General features: G+C 34.3%; 1 long non-coding RNA gene and 1 other non-coding gene across 2 annotated transcripts; one reads left to right on the forward strand and one right to left on the reverse strand.

The window, feature by feature from the left end:
• Positions 1–746: 746 nt before the first annotated feature.
• Positions 747–4203, reverse strand: LOC133801851 (uncharacterized). The gene is made up of 3 exons (XR_009877023.1): positions 3689–4203; positions 3495–3560; positions 747–1041 (listed from the first exon to the last, which is right to left on the reverse strand). It is a non-coding gene; the product is annotated as an uncharacterized LOC133801851 (long non-coding RNA).
• Positions 4204–11152: 6949 nt separating this feature from the next.
• On the forward strand, positions 11153–11259 carry LOC133802922 (small nucleolar RNA R71). The gene has a single exon (XR_009877665.1). It is a non-coding gene; the product is annotated as a small nucleolar RNA R71 (small nucleolar RNA).
• Positions 11260–13823: the final 2564 nt, after the last annotated feature.

A 13823-nucleotide genomic window follows, 5' to 3' on the forward strand; every position in this document is an offset into this window, starting at 1 on the left:
ATATTTCAGCGTATGCCGATATATCGCAGCTCTAGGGGGCAATATATCGCCACTCGGGGAATACGAAAAACACGTAACTTCGCACGAATAATTCGACGAGCCTCGGGAACATAAACCCAGGCGATATATCGCCTTCCATGGGCAATATATCGGCTCTAGGGCAGAATTTTCAAACAATTTTGAAACCGAGCTCATTTTATTCCATAACCTCTTGATAAACCTCAGAATCTTTTGACCAAGTCTTAAGCCTCTGCTGAACGATTATTCAAATGTTTTTCAATTCGAAGGTCATTATTTTTATTCAATCTAAAGGAGATCTTTTCATTCTTGAACTCTATAAATAGGACCTAGTACCCAGCCATTTCTTTCATTCTTCAAGCTGAGTTCAGAGCCTTCAAGCAACTAGGTTTACTTTAGAGTGTTAAATACTTGGGTTGGGGTTATAAGCTTTATCATCTTAAGCTTATTAAACACTTGGGAAGTAATGTTAATAGTGTGTTTTTCTATAAAGGTATAGTTCGGTTCTAGTGCATTCAAAGGTATTCCTAATCCTAGTTCATTTCTGTATGTTTCATTAGGTTTTATAGTTTTTCTCTACTCAAATCCTAACTCAGTATTTTCCATTCTTGGTTAGGCATCTAAGTTCTTTGAACTTGAGGTTTCTTATCGGTAAGTATCTTCTTGGTGGTTTTGTAAAGAACGCCCTAGACTAATACTTACAAAATATTCGCATAACATAGCTTATAAAAGAATACCATCCATTATTAAAGTCTCAGGGGGACTTATTTAAAATCATGCAAGTTGGCGCCATAAGTTTAAAATAAAACATAGGTTTTTATGCAAAGTTCAAAGAAAACCAATTAAGTTAAATAACAAAGTCCCACTGATAATTTAGGAAAAAGTCCCTTAAAACGAAACATAATTTAAATGGCGTTCTACGTTGATCGTTTTATCGTCCATAGGATTGCCCCACGCCATACACCCCATGATGAAGAACTCCTCACGTCACCACGCGTGCCATAGAGAAATCCTATTTGCTACCTGGAAGGAAAGTAAGGGGGCTGAGCTAAAAGCCCAGTAAGGAAGTACAAGCAAATAAGCAAGTAAGAAAACAACAAACAAGCAAACACTAACGTTCATCTAAAACATCATGGTCTATCATAACATAATCGTAACATTTCATCATATCATAACATAAATGTGACATATCAACATATCATAACATAAATGTGACATATCATCATATCATAACATAAGAGTGACATATCAACATATCATAACATAAATGTGACATATCATCATATCATAACATAATAGTGACATATCATCATATCACAAACATAAAAGTGACATATCATCATATCACAAACATACAGCATACATGATGAGCATGGAACGCTAGTTGTCCATGTCACCCTATGAGGTAAACAGGAGATCACTGGTCCTTGAATAACCTCGGCGCGTCCGCCCTAGGAGTCACGTCTCAATGTCCTTAGTAACTCGTTCGATGTATCTGACATCGAAATCTGTTTGATGTATCTAACATCACATTCTGTTTGATGTATCTAACCTCCATACACATATCATATTCAACAGATCATCACATTAAGGCATTCATAATTTCATAACAGTTCATTCATATAACAGTCTTACCATTCATAGCATAAAATCATAAAATCTATCTAACTTCCTTACCTCAGGTCCAAGCTAAGAATTTCACAATCTTTTCAACGAGCCTATATCATAATCAAAATAACGTTTCTTAGGTTCATAAAATTACTATTTTGCCCTTCCATACAACTCATGTGTGCATGGGCCATGCACTCATGAATACAGTTACACTAAAACATGCAATTATCGCCAAAAGAATAATGCCCGTTCTACCCATTTTACTAACATGATTGCTTTATAAAAATTACATAGTTGAATAATAATCATGATTTGGGACGTAAAAGTTGATTTGCATGTAACATGCATACGTGGGAACGTTGCGTAATAAAGACGTTTTCAAAAACGATAACTCTACATTTCTTGCTTCTATTGTTTGAAAATCAATGGCCATATTACATGCTTTATTTTTCTTAAAATTTCTAAGTTGATTAAATTTCTCAAAAACTTTATTTAATTTTATAAATTTATTTTATTTTAGCTCAAAATAAAATATGTGACATTTTCATTAAATAAATATTAATTTACCAAGAATTAACCAACAAGCTTGGATTTAATTAAAATACCTATTTTAACATGTTTCTTTAGAAAAATATATTTTATTATTGTGTTACAAAAATGATGTGAAAAATATATTTTAAGTGTGGAAAAATACATTTTGATTTAATTTATTTAAGACTTAGTTTTTAAGTAGTAAAAACTCATATGTGACAATTTAATAACAATTGTTAACCTTTTTAAAACAAACTTTCAGCCACTATTTATTTTATTCAAAAATCACAAATAAATAGAGTTTAAATATTTTTCTCAATCAAAATAAAGAAAAATCATTATTTATCAAAATATGCATTCATACCATTAAAATATCATTTTTCAATATTACCATAACTTAGGAAAAATAATTTATTCCAAAAATTAATCAAATTCATTTTTAGTGAAACTTATTTCACATTTTATTACAAAATTCCAGAAACCATTTTTTTATCATTAAAATCACCATATTCAATTTATAAACTCATTTTTTTCTCAAAATTCAATAAAAATTCTGTAGGAAGTTAATTGAGTAAAATATCATAACATGAGACTTAAAATCCTCTTTTAATTTCATAAGAATTAACATATTCATCAAGAACATTATTTATGCATGCAACTCATCTTTTTATCAACTTTTACCCAATTATTTGAAAAAAAACGGCAAGCTTAATTCTTTGTAAAACTCAACTTTTGTCTCAAAAATTTCATAAAATCATTCATGCCTATAATCTCATTATGCTCTTATAATATGTATGATTCTACTAACATAATCACATGAATCCTTTTAAAATCATTTGTTGCAATTCCATGAAAGCCAACAAAACTTTTTCAATAAAAATAGCATATAGTAAATTTATACCATATTCACATATGCCTTATTTTAACCTAGCATATTTCTATCATTATTTTCATGCATCTCATAATTTAATCATTCAAAATATAACATGCATCTAACAAAATTTCATGATCAAAATATCAAGATTACCACTTGTTCTCTTACCCATATATCAAAGGTCCTAAAACATGGATCAAATATTTTGTAAATCACACAACATATCAAGAACACCCTTGGGTGTACCTAGGCCGAAATCACCTTACAAGTGTTCATAGATTATAACAATTTTTTTTATGCATAGCAAAATCAACATCACAACCCTTAAACACAAATCATGCCCTCACAAAAATCCAAATCCTATACATCAATCCTACCCAAAATCAACCATTAGCACCATTAGCAAAACCTCATATACAACCCACCAAAAACAATATAAGGCTAAGGAAAAGACCATTACCTCTCTTGATTGTAGAATCAAGAACACAAAAGATCAATACCACAAACTCCACACCCTTGTTCAAGCCTAGGGTTTTTATGGGAAAGCCACCATGAAGAGAAGGAAAGACCCAAACACACACAAGAAAAATAACACAATTAAAATCATATTATCAAATAAAAAGATTATGTAAAAGAGAAAACAAGAAGACATACTCTAGGGGGGTTCCTCTTCACTTTCTTCTTCCTTCTTCCTTTCTTTCTTTCTTCCTCTCTCTCTCTCTCTCTCTACACGCCACTCTCTCTCTAGGTCACGGCAGCCACACACACACACAAGAGCAATGGCTCTTCTCTCCTTTCTTAGCCCCTTTATCACAAATCCTCTCATAAAGTCTCCCCAAACAATATTAAGGTAAGTTTCTATTTCTCTTTTATTTTCCTTGATTTTTCTTTATTTCAAAAAGATACAAAGGGATAAGATATGATCATGCCTATCCCCAAATGATCATGGTCTTCAAGTCTTGATTTTTTTACCATTTTAAGGAAATATTCCATTCCCACTAGGTCACACGCCCACTCCTCATTTCCCTTTTCTTTTCTTCTTTTTTTTTTTATAAATAAATTACTCAATTAAATCTAAAATAAGGAAACCTAAAATGTGTAGAAAATCTACACATGTGCACCATGCTACCATGCACTAGCACACACTAAATTACTAGGGTGCATTACTATCTATCATGCATCTTAGTGCATTCCACCATAGCTCACATAAATACCTCATTTGTCACACTTAAATAAAATGTAACACTAGTAGTAAAATAACATGTTACACAATTATTCACTTGTTAAATTAATTAACCAAAACATTTCTAACAATTAAATAAAATAACAAACAATCAAATAAAACAAATAAACAATTAAATAAAATAACAACACTTAAATAAAACAATTCATCACACTTAACATTTAAATCAAATAAAGCACAAAATTTAAATAATCTAAAATTTTTTTTTGGTGCACTACAGGTTTAGATCATTCATTTTTCATCTCCTTCTTTTAGAAGTACTCACCTTTTTCATTAATGGTTTTTAGGAGTGTTCCGAAATCCCGTCCTTGTTCTCACTTCCCAGTATTTGGTAAGGAAAATAGGATAGTTATTATATGCTTATATGATTATGCTATTATATGTTCTTATATGTTATGATTTATATATGTATTGGGGCTTATATTTTCTTAAATAGCAAACCCCAACCTTTTATGTTTTTGGGGCTTATAGTTGCTTAGCTAGCAATTCTCATTGTATTTTGAGGCTTATATTTGCTTAGTTAGCAAACCCCAATGTTTACCATGTACATGGGTTAGAATTATGATATATGTTTACAGTATATGTTTATGTTTATGTTTCATGCTTTTAGTAGATTTTCCTTGCTGGGCATTAGGCATATTCCTTTATTTTATATGTGCAGGAAAATAGTTACGGTGGCGGTAAGATTCTTGGCAGCTTGGGATTGTGTATTGAGGCAAAATGGATTCGGTGGACTGCATGAACGATTTGAGGACGAAGTTGTTTTTAGTCATTTCAATTATGCTTTATATGTATTTTTCCGCACCTGATCTTGTAATGAATTTATTTACAATTTAAGTTATGTTTTACTTTATTTCAAACAATAGGATCCCTTATCCTAACCGAATTTTTTTTATGTATTTTAACCTTTTCCTTACAGTTTTTTTTATAAAGTTATGAATGTTTCACATGTATGTTTTCTTAAGATTAGTATCTATGTATAGTAGTTATTAATGGTCCAAAGTCTAGAATAAGTTGGGTCGTTACAATAATCTCTTTGACTTCTCATCATTTCACATCCATAAAGTAGAATCGTCAGAAGTCATTTTTACTTCAGACTCCATTTTCTGTCGCTTAGTAATATACGACTTTTGAAACTGAGAATCAATAAAGTCATTTTCATGCTGCTCATTTTCTTAGACCAACGGTTCTCAATTCTATCCATATGTGGAACCTGAAATTGATTAGCAACTAACGGGTGCTAAGGACCAACACCATGAACTTCAGAAGGAAATGGTCCCACTTGATTGGAAGATTTCATTCGTGCACTTGACTCATGCATATCCAAACTTACGGAGAGACTTACAGAGGAGAGAAGTTTGGAAGTTTGACAGAGGAGAAACTTACGGGGGAGAGACTTACGGAGAGAAGGTTGGGGTTTGGGGTTTGAGAGGAGAAAGAGGGGTTTGGGGTCTGAGAGGAGAGAGTGAGACCCAATTTTTGTTTGGGGTCTGAGAGGATTTGGGGTTTGGGGTATATGGGATATTACAGAGGGAAAAACAAATTTTGGGGGGGTTTTTTATTTGGCTTCGTGGGGAATAGTATTATTAATAAGATTTTATTTAAAAGAACTTCTTTTATTAAATATATAATAACTAATTGAATTAATAATTAAAAAAATTAGACAATTAATGAAAACTTATTTTTTAACTAATAACTACTCTATGTGGCAAATTAATAATTAATACTTTTTATGAATATATTTGTATAATATAAAATTTTAAAATTATTTTCAATATTACACTAAAATTTTATAAATATGATAAAGAATAATGTAGTTAAATTAAATTTAAGTATATTATTCTTTATATCATAGCTAATTTAAATTTTAATATAAATATTTTTAATTATAAATACAAAAGTTAATAATATGAAAAATTTAGAAACAAAAAAATTTAGTTTTAAAAGCTTTTAATAAATACATAATTTTTATAAATATATATTTACATAATTTAGTTTTTTTAAAAAAATTAAATTATTCATTTAACAAAAGTAAAACTTTTTAAATTCAATCTATTCTCCATTTCTAAATTTTAATGTCACTTATTAATCATTCCAAGAAATAATACATAATTTGAGACATAAATCCATCTATAATCTCATTATATAATTAAATTTAAATTTTAATATAAAAATTATTATAAATACAAAAGTTAATAATATGAAAAATTTAGAAAAAAATAGTTTTAAAAGTTTTTAATAAATATATATTTAAAAAAATTTAGTTTATTTTCAAAATTAAATTATTTATTTATTATACTTTTAGATTTTTTTATTTGAATTTCGACGACATTTTATAACTGCCGTTATTGGGCTTTTATTAACTGTCGGTGTTGAGGTCAATGACAACAATTTTTAACTGTCGGCATTGGTATTGAATTAACTGTCGGCGTTGAGGTCAATAGCGACACCTTTTAACTGTCAGCATTGGTCTCGAATTAACTGTCGATGTTGGGGTCAATAGCGACACATTTTAACTGTCGGCATTGGTCTCGAATTAACTGTCGGCGTTGGGATCAATAGCGACAGTCAAAAGCAACGGTGACAGTTATTAGTTGTTGGCGTTGGTCTCTATGCCTATAGTTTTTAAAAGTTGGCCTAGAGTCCTGCTAAGAAATTATGACAGTCAACAGAGTTGATTGTCGTGGTTGGGTGTCGGAAAAACCCAGTTTTGTAGTAGTGAACCAAGGATGGAATTAGCTTTGCCCATCCACTGACCAATTCCTAGGAAAACTCGAACTTTCCTCAAAACCAGAGGATAACGCCTTTTAAGCCTTCCATATAGTACTCTTATCTGTCAATCTCCTCATATTAAACCAACACTGGTAACCCCACTGTCAAAGTATACAAAGTAGCTCTTTCCCCGGAAAAGTCTGCTATTCTTCCATCTAGCATCTACTATTATATACAAATTTCCAAATGATGGTGGAAATGACCCCATGAAGTCGATTCCCCAAACATCGAACAATTCCACTTCAAGGATGCTATTCAAAGGCATTTCACTCCTTGCTGAAATATTTCCAACACGCTGGCAGCGGTCACATCTCTTAGCAAATTCATGACCATCCTTGAAGATAGAGGGCCAATAGTACCCCGATTGAAAAACCTTAGCGATTGTTCTTTTCCCACCAAAATGTCCACCATAAGGAGCTGAATGACAATGCTCTAGTATGCTAGAAACTTCATCCTCAGGCACACAACGCCTCATGATTCGATCTGAACATTGTTTGTACAAATAAGGCTCATCCCAATAATAGAATCTCACATCATGAAAGAACTTCTTGAGTTGCTGCCTATTGAAATCAGGTGGCCGCAAACCACTCACCAAATAATTGACAAAATTAGTGTACCATTGAGTAGTGGTTTGGTTCACAACCAACAATTGCTCATCAGGGAATGTCTCTTTAATAGGCCCTTCATTTTTCTTTTCACTTCCAGCTTCAAGTCTAGATAAGTGGTCAGCCACTTGGTTCTCTGTTCCTTTTCTATTTTGAATTTCCAAGTCAAATTCTTGAAGAAGCAACACCCATCGAATAAGTCGTGGCTTAGCATCCTTTTTGGCAATTAGATACTTGATTGCTGAATGGTCTGTATAAACCACACTTTAGTCCCCACAAGATAAGCTCTAAACTTGTCAAAATCAAACATCACCGCCAAAAGCTCTTTCTTGGTGGTAGTATAGTTCAATTGGGCATTGGCTAATGTCATGCTTGCATAGTAAATGGAATGAAAAACCTTCTCTTTTCGCTGCCCAAGTACAACACCCACAGCAAAATCACTAGCATCACACATCAATTCAAAGGGTAGAGACCAATCCGGAGCTACAAGGATGGGTGCGGTGATAAGAGCCTTTTTTAAAGTCACAAATGCATTTTGACACTCCTTGGTGAACTCAAATGCTCGATTTTGCTTGAGTAAAGAACAAAAGGGCTTAGAAATCTTTGAAAAATCTTTTATAAACCTCCTATAGATGCCCGCATGCCCCAAAAAGCTTCTAATTCCCTTGACTGTAGTAGGTGGTGGCAATTTTTCTATGACTTCCAGCTTTGCTCTATCCACTTCTATGCCCTTGTTAGATATTCTATGGCCCAACACAATTCCTTCTTGAACCATGAAATGGCATTTTTCCCAATTGAGTACCAAGTTTGTTTCTTAACATCTAGCCAAAACTTGCTCCAAGTTAACCAAACAAGTGTCAAAAGACTCCCCAAATACTAAAAAAATCATCCATGAAGACTTCAAGAGACTTCTCCGCCATATCTGAAAATATTGCCATCATACAACGTTGGAAAGTGGCGGGGGCGTTGTACAGCCCAAAAGGCATCCTTCTAAAGGAAAAGGTGCCATAAGGACAAGTAAAGGTAGTCTTCTCTTGGTCTTCTAGGGCGATGGAAATCTGATTATAGCCTGAATAGCCATCGAGGAAACAATAAAACTCATTTCCCGCCAACCGATCAAGCATTTGGTCAATGAATGGCAGCGGGAAGTGGTCTTTACGAGTAGCCTTATTCAACTTCCGATAGTCCATACAAACATGCCACCCCGTCACTTGTCTTGTGGGAATCAACTCATTATTTTCATTAGCCACCACCGTGACTCCACCTATTTTAGGAACACACTGAATTGGGCTAACCCAAGAACTATCTGAAAATTGGGTAAACAATTCCATAATCAAGCCACTTAATAATCTCTTTTCTAACCACTTCCTTCATGATAGGATTAAGCCTTCGCTGCTGCTCAACAGAATTATTACAGCAATCCTCCAACAAAATTTTATGCATACAAAATGAGGGACTTATCCCCTTGATATCCACCATAGTCCAACCAATGGCCCTTGTGTATTTCTTCAAAACAGCCAGCAACAAACTTTCTTTTTCAGCTCCCAACATGGCTGAAATAATCATAGGCAAGGTCTCATTATCTCTCAAATAGGCATACTTCAAGTGACTAGGCAAAGGCTTCAACTCTAATTTTGGTGGCTCTTGAATAGAAGGCTTAAAATTCCCTTCCGACAAGTTCAATGACTCAAAAGGCCTCCTAAATTTAGCAAAGGGCTGCTTTGACTCCACCCATGTAACTTGGCTTTCTTCCTCTTCACTTAAGTTTTCAAGCTCTTTAAGTGACCTCACCCTCACTCCATCTTTACAAGCTTCCTTATGTAATTTTTTAGCTACAATAGACTCAATTACACTTAGCCTAGAACATTCCTCAACCTCATCCGGAAACTTCATAGCATTGAACACGTTGAAAGTCACTTGTTGGTCATTCACCCTCATTGTAAGCTCCCCTTTTTGTACATCAATCAAGGTCCTCCCGGTAGCTAGAAATGGCCTACCCAAGATAATAGGAACATCTCTATCCGCTTCATAATCAAGGATGATGAAATCAGCTGGAAAAATGAATTTATCAACTTTCACAAGTACATCTTCAATTTTTCCTTCCACGTGTGCCATAGAACGGTCCGCTAATTGCAAAGTGATTGTGGTTGGCCTTGCTTCTCCAATCCCCAACTTCTTGAAAATTGACATGGGCATCAAATTGATACTAGCTCCCAAGTCACAAAGTGCTCTACCAACATCTCTACCACCAATAGAACAAGGAATTGTGAAGCTAGCCAGATCCTTCAATTTAGGAGGAATTTTACTCTTCAATATAGCACTACAACCTTCAGTCAACGCCACTGTTTCAAATTCACCAAGCCTCCTCTTTTTAGTTAAAATATCTTTCAAAAACTTCGCATAGTTGGAAATTTGCTCCAAAGCATCCACCAACGGTATATTGCTGTGAAGTTATTTCAAAACATCTAAAAATCTCCGGAATTGACTATCTTGTTGCTGCTTTTGAAAGAGCTGAGGAAATGGTGGAGGTGGCTTGCTTATAGGCTTTCCTGAAGCATTTTGTAGAGGAATTGCTGCAGCAATTGCTTCAGGATCAGCATTTAAATTTTTGATTTCACAGCTTTGTCTCCTTTGTCCACACTACTTTGGATTGAAGTGGGCTCGCTGTTTCTAGTGCAATTATCCTCACTCAATTCCACATTTTTACCACTCGTCAAGGTAACCACCTTGCAATGCTCCTTGCCATATTTCCTTGGATTTTCTGTATCACTAGGCAAGGTGCCTTGTGGTCTATTCCTTAGCTCATTAGCAAGCTGCCCCAATTGAGTTTCTAGATTCCTCAAGGATGCCGCTTGACTCTGAATCACATCATCGTTCTTGGCCATATATTCCTTCATTAAACTCTCCAAAGAGCTTGAATGAGACACTTGTGGAGGAGGTGGTTGAGCTCTTTGTTGTTGAGAAAACCCCGGTGGATATGTAGGCTTGTTTTGCATTGGTGCTCCGCTTGAACTAGCTCCTTGACCCCCCCATGAGAAGTTTGGATGTTGCCTTCACCCCAGATTGTAAGAGTTCGAATATGGGTTATTTCGGTTGGCATTTTGATTCCCCACATAACAAACTGAAGCGGGATTCGAAGGACAACTTTCAAATGCATGCTCATCTCCACAATAAACACAAGATACATCGGCAACTTGTTCCATAGCAGCTGGTTGTACCATTCCCCCCAAACTCATGTTCTTGAGAAGGTTAGTCATTGAAGAAACTTGAGCGGTCAAAGCTGTCAATGCATCAACTTCAAGTATACCAGCCACTTTTCGACTTGTTGAGGCTCTAACATTGGACCATTGATAATTATTGCTAGTTATCCTCTCCAAAATCTCATAGGCTTCAATATAGGACTTAGAGAGAATAGCCCCATTGGTTGAAGCATCTAACACCATACGAGTGGAAGAATTTAGCCCATTGTAGAAAGTTTCCATTTGTATACAATGCGGGATCCCATGGTGTGGGCACTTTCTCAATAACTCCTTGAATCTCTCCCAAGCTTCACAGAATGATTCATCTTCCAGTTGCTGAAATGACATGATTTCATTGCGAAACTTGGCATTTTTGGTAGGGGGAAAGTACTTCATCAAGAATTTTTCAGCCAACTCATTCCATGTAGTCACCGAGTCGGGAGGTAGGGTGTTGAGCCAAGCTCTAGCTCGATCCCTCAAAGAGAAAGGGAACAATTTCAACCTTAGGATCTCATCAGTCACTCCTTGTAGCTTGAAAGAAACGCTCACCTCCAAAAATGAACGAAGATGAAGGTGAGGATCCTCAGTAGGCAGCCCACTAAATTGACCCACTATTTGCAACATTTGGAACATCACGGGCTTTAACTCAACTTGGGGTGCTTGAATTTTAGGCCTAACAATGCCCGTATTAAGCTCATTAAACATGGGGGCAGCATACTCCCTTATGGCTCTCTCTATATCATCAGCCATAGCAATTGTGTTAGTGACATTATTAGCACCCTCAACCCCTTCAACCTCTTCAGCCATATTAAGGCGATTTTGAGCCCGCTGTTCCCTTAGTCTTCTTCTAATTGTTCTTTCAATTTCAGGGTCAATAGGAGCTAGTTCAATGTCTTCTTGCTCGTTCATATAATAAGTCACCTGAGAAAACACAAGAGCAAGCAAACAAAGTAGCTCAACAAAGAAAAATAAATAAATTTCAAGTAATTGATATTACAAAAATTTCTAATTTCAATCCTCGGCAACGGCGCCAAAAACTTGTTGCGATCAATTTAATATTTGATTTTAAATACGCAAGTGCACGCAATCACACAAGTAATATAATGATAAGTAAATCGTCTCCACAGGAATTGCAAATTAGAAAAAATAAGCAAAACAATTACTAAACAATTTTAAGAAATTAAAAATCAAGTGGGTTGTTTATAGGCTAAACAAAATATTAAAAAAAATGGAAATACTGAAATAAAAAACTGAACTGAACAAGAAAATTGAGAGACATATATGGATTGCGAAATGGACTTGAATTATTGAATTCCCCTATATTATTCATCCTGAACAAATTGCGGACAGATTGCTGCAGCAATACTCTAGCAAAACTCCCAGGTTAACAATAATTCATTTAAACACCCATAAAACTTTCTCAAATTTTATGACATTAATTCTTCTACCTAATTAAGCATATTCCTATGCAAAATCAGATTTAAGAATGCAAATCAAAGTTTAATTCTCAAAAGTTACACAAGGCAAATAACATATCCCTATGTTACTTACTAACATAACCTATCCTAGATTATGACTTGTGTCATCCAAGTTCTTCCCATTACATTTAATCTTTCCAGCATTAAACATAATTAAATAACTTGCCATTGCTGGCCAAACAACAACAAGAAATTAATATAAGCACACTTGAATGAACAAAGGAGATTTTACTAAAATAAAGTGCAAGAAATTGATAGACTATAACATAGGGTTCATCAACAATTCAAGCCACCTAAAAATTAGTTCATGGATGAGTTCATAAACATTAATTCACAATCAAAACAGCCCATAATATTCAGATTTAGAATCCAACTCAGAAATTAATAAAATAAAGTTTAGGAAAAGAAGAAAGAACAAATCCGAAATGATGCTTGAGCTTTCTTTATTTGTCCTCCTTCTTCCTTGTTGATATTCTGAGTTTTTCTCCTTTCTTTTTCTGGTTTTCTTTTCCAAAAATGGCTGCTTCCTTTTCTATACGTCTGGAACCTCTTTTTGTGTATATTAGGTTTTCTCCTCCCTTTCCCAAAAGTACCATAATGCCCCCTTTTCTCCCAAAACATGAAGTCCTCATTTCCTCTGATTTTTGTCCTTTTTTCCAATATGCTGAATAGCTCTTTCTGCCCTTGCCACCTCAGCCAAAATGTCAGCTCACCCATTGACTGCCACACATACCATGTGCCCCAAAATCTGCCTGATCAAAATGCTTTAGGTTTGCTGCAGCAAACCTGAATATTCAGCCATCAACAACATAATTTCATCACAATAGATTCATATGTTAGCTCATTCCTTTGTGCAAATATTTATCCATGAAATCATTATCTTTAACCCAATAGCTATTAAAAACTAAAAAAATAATTACAATTACTTAAGATAATGAAAACATCAAGGTTAGCTACAAAAACTAAAAATAAACTAACATCACCCATGATTTTTTTCACAATTATAAGTTCAAAAGCACATGAAATAACTCTTTATTCAAGAGTTATCAATTCCCTCCTAAGCTTTCTAACCTCATATATATCTTTAATTATTTATTTCCATAACTCGATAACTCAAATAAATGTCTATTTCCCAAAATGCCCCTTGACTCCTGTTGTGACTTTCCTGCTAACTTGCTCCCTAGGATCGCCTCGTGCCGTATGCTGCAAATATATATATATATCCACATAATAATGTGGTCTCAACAGTTTATCACAAATAATCACAATTATGCCCTTACAAGCTAAACAGGGCCTGCATGCTTATCTAATACTCATAAACATGCAGTTTTACCAGTAATTCATATAACTTCCAATTATGCCCTCTCGACACACTAATCAAGGCCCTTAAGCCTTTTTAGTAATTTTGGGTCGTTACAACCATAGTTCACTTATCATTGGTTTTCATTATGT

This window comes from Humulus lupulus, chromosome 9 (assembly GCF_963169125.1).
Source record: "Humulus lupulus chromosome 9, drHumLupu1.1, whole genome shotgun sequence".
Classification (NCBI taxonomy): domain Eukaryota; kingdom Viridiplantae; phylum Streptophyta; class Magnoliopsida; order Rosales; family Cannabaceae; genus Humulus; species Humulus lupulus.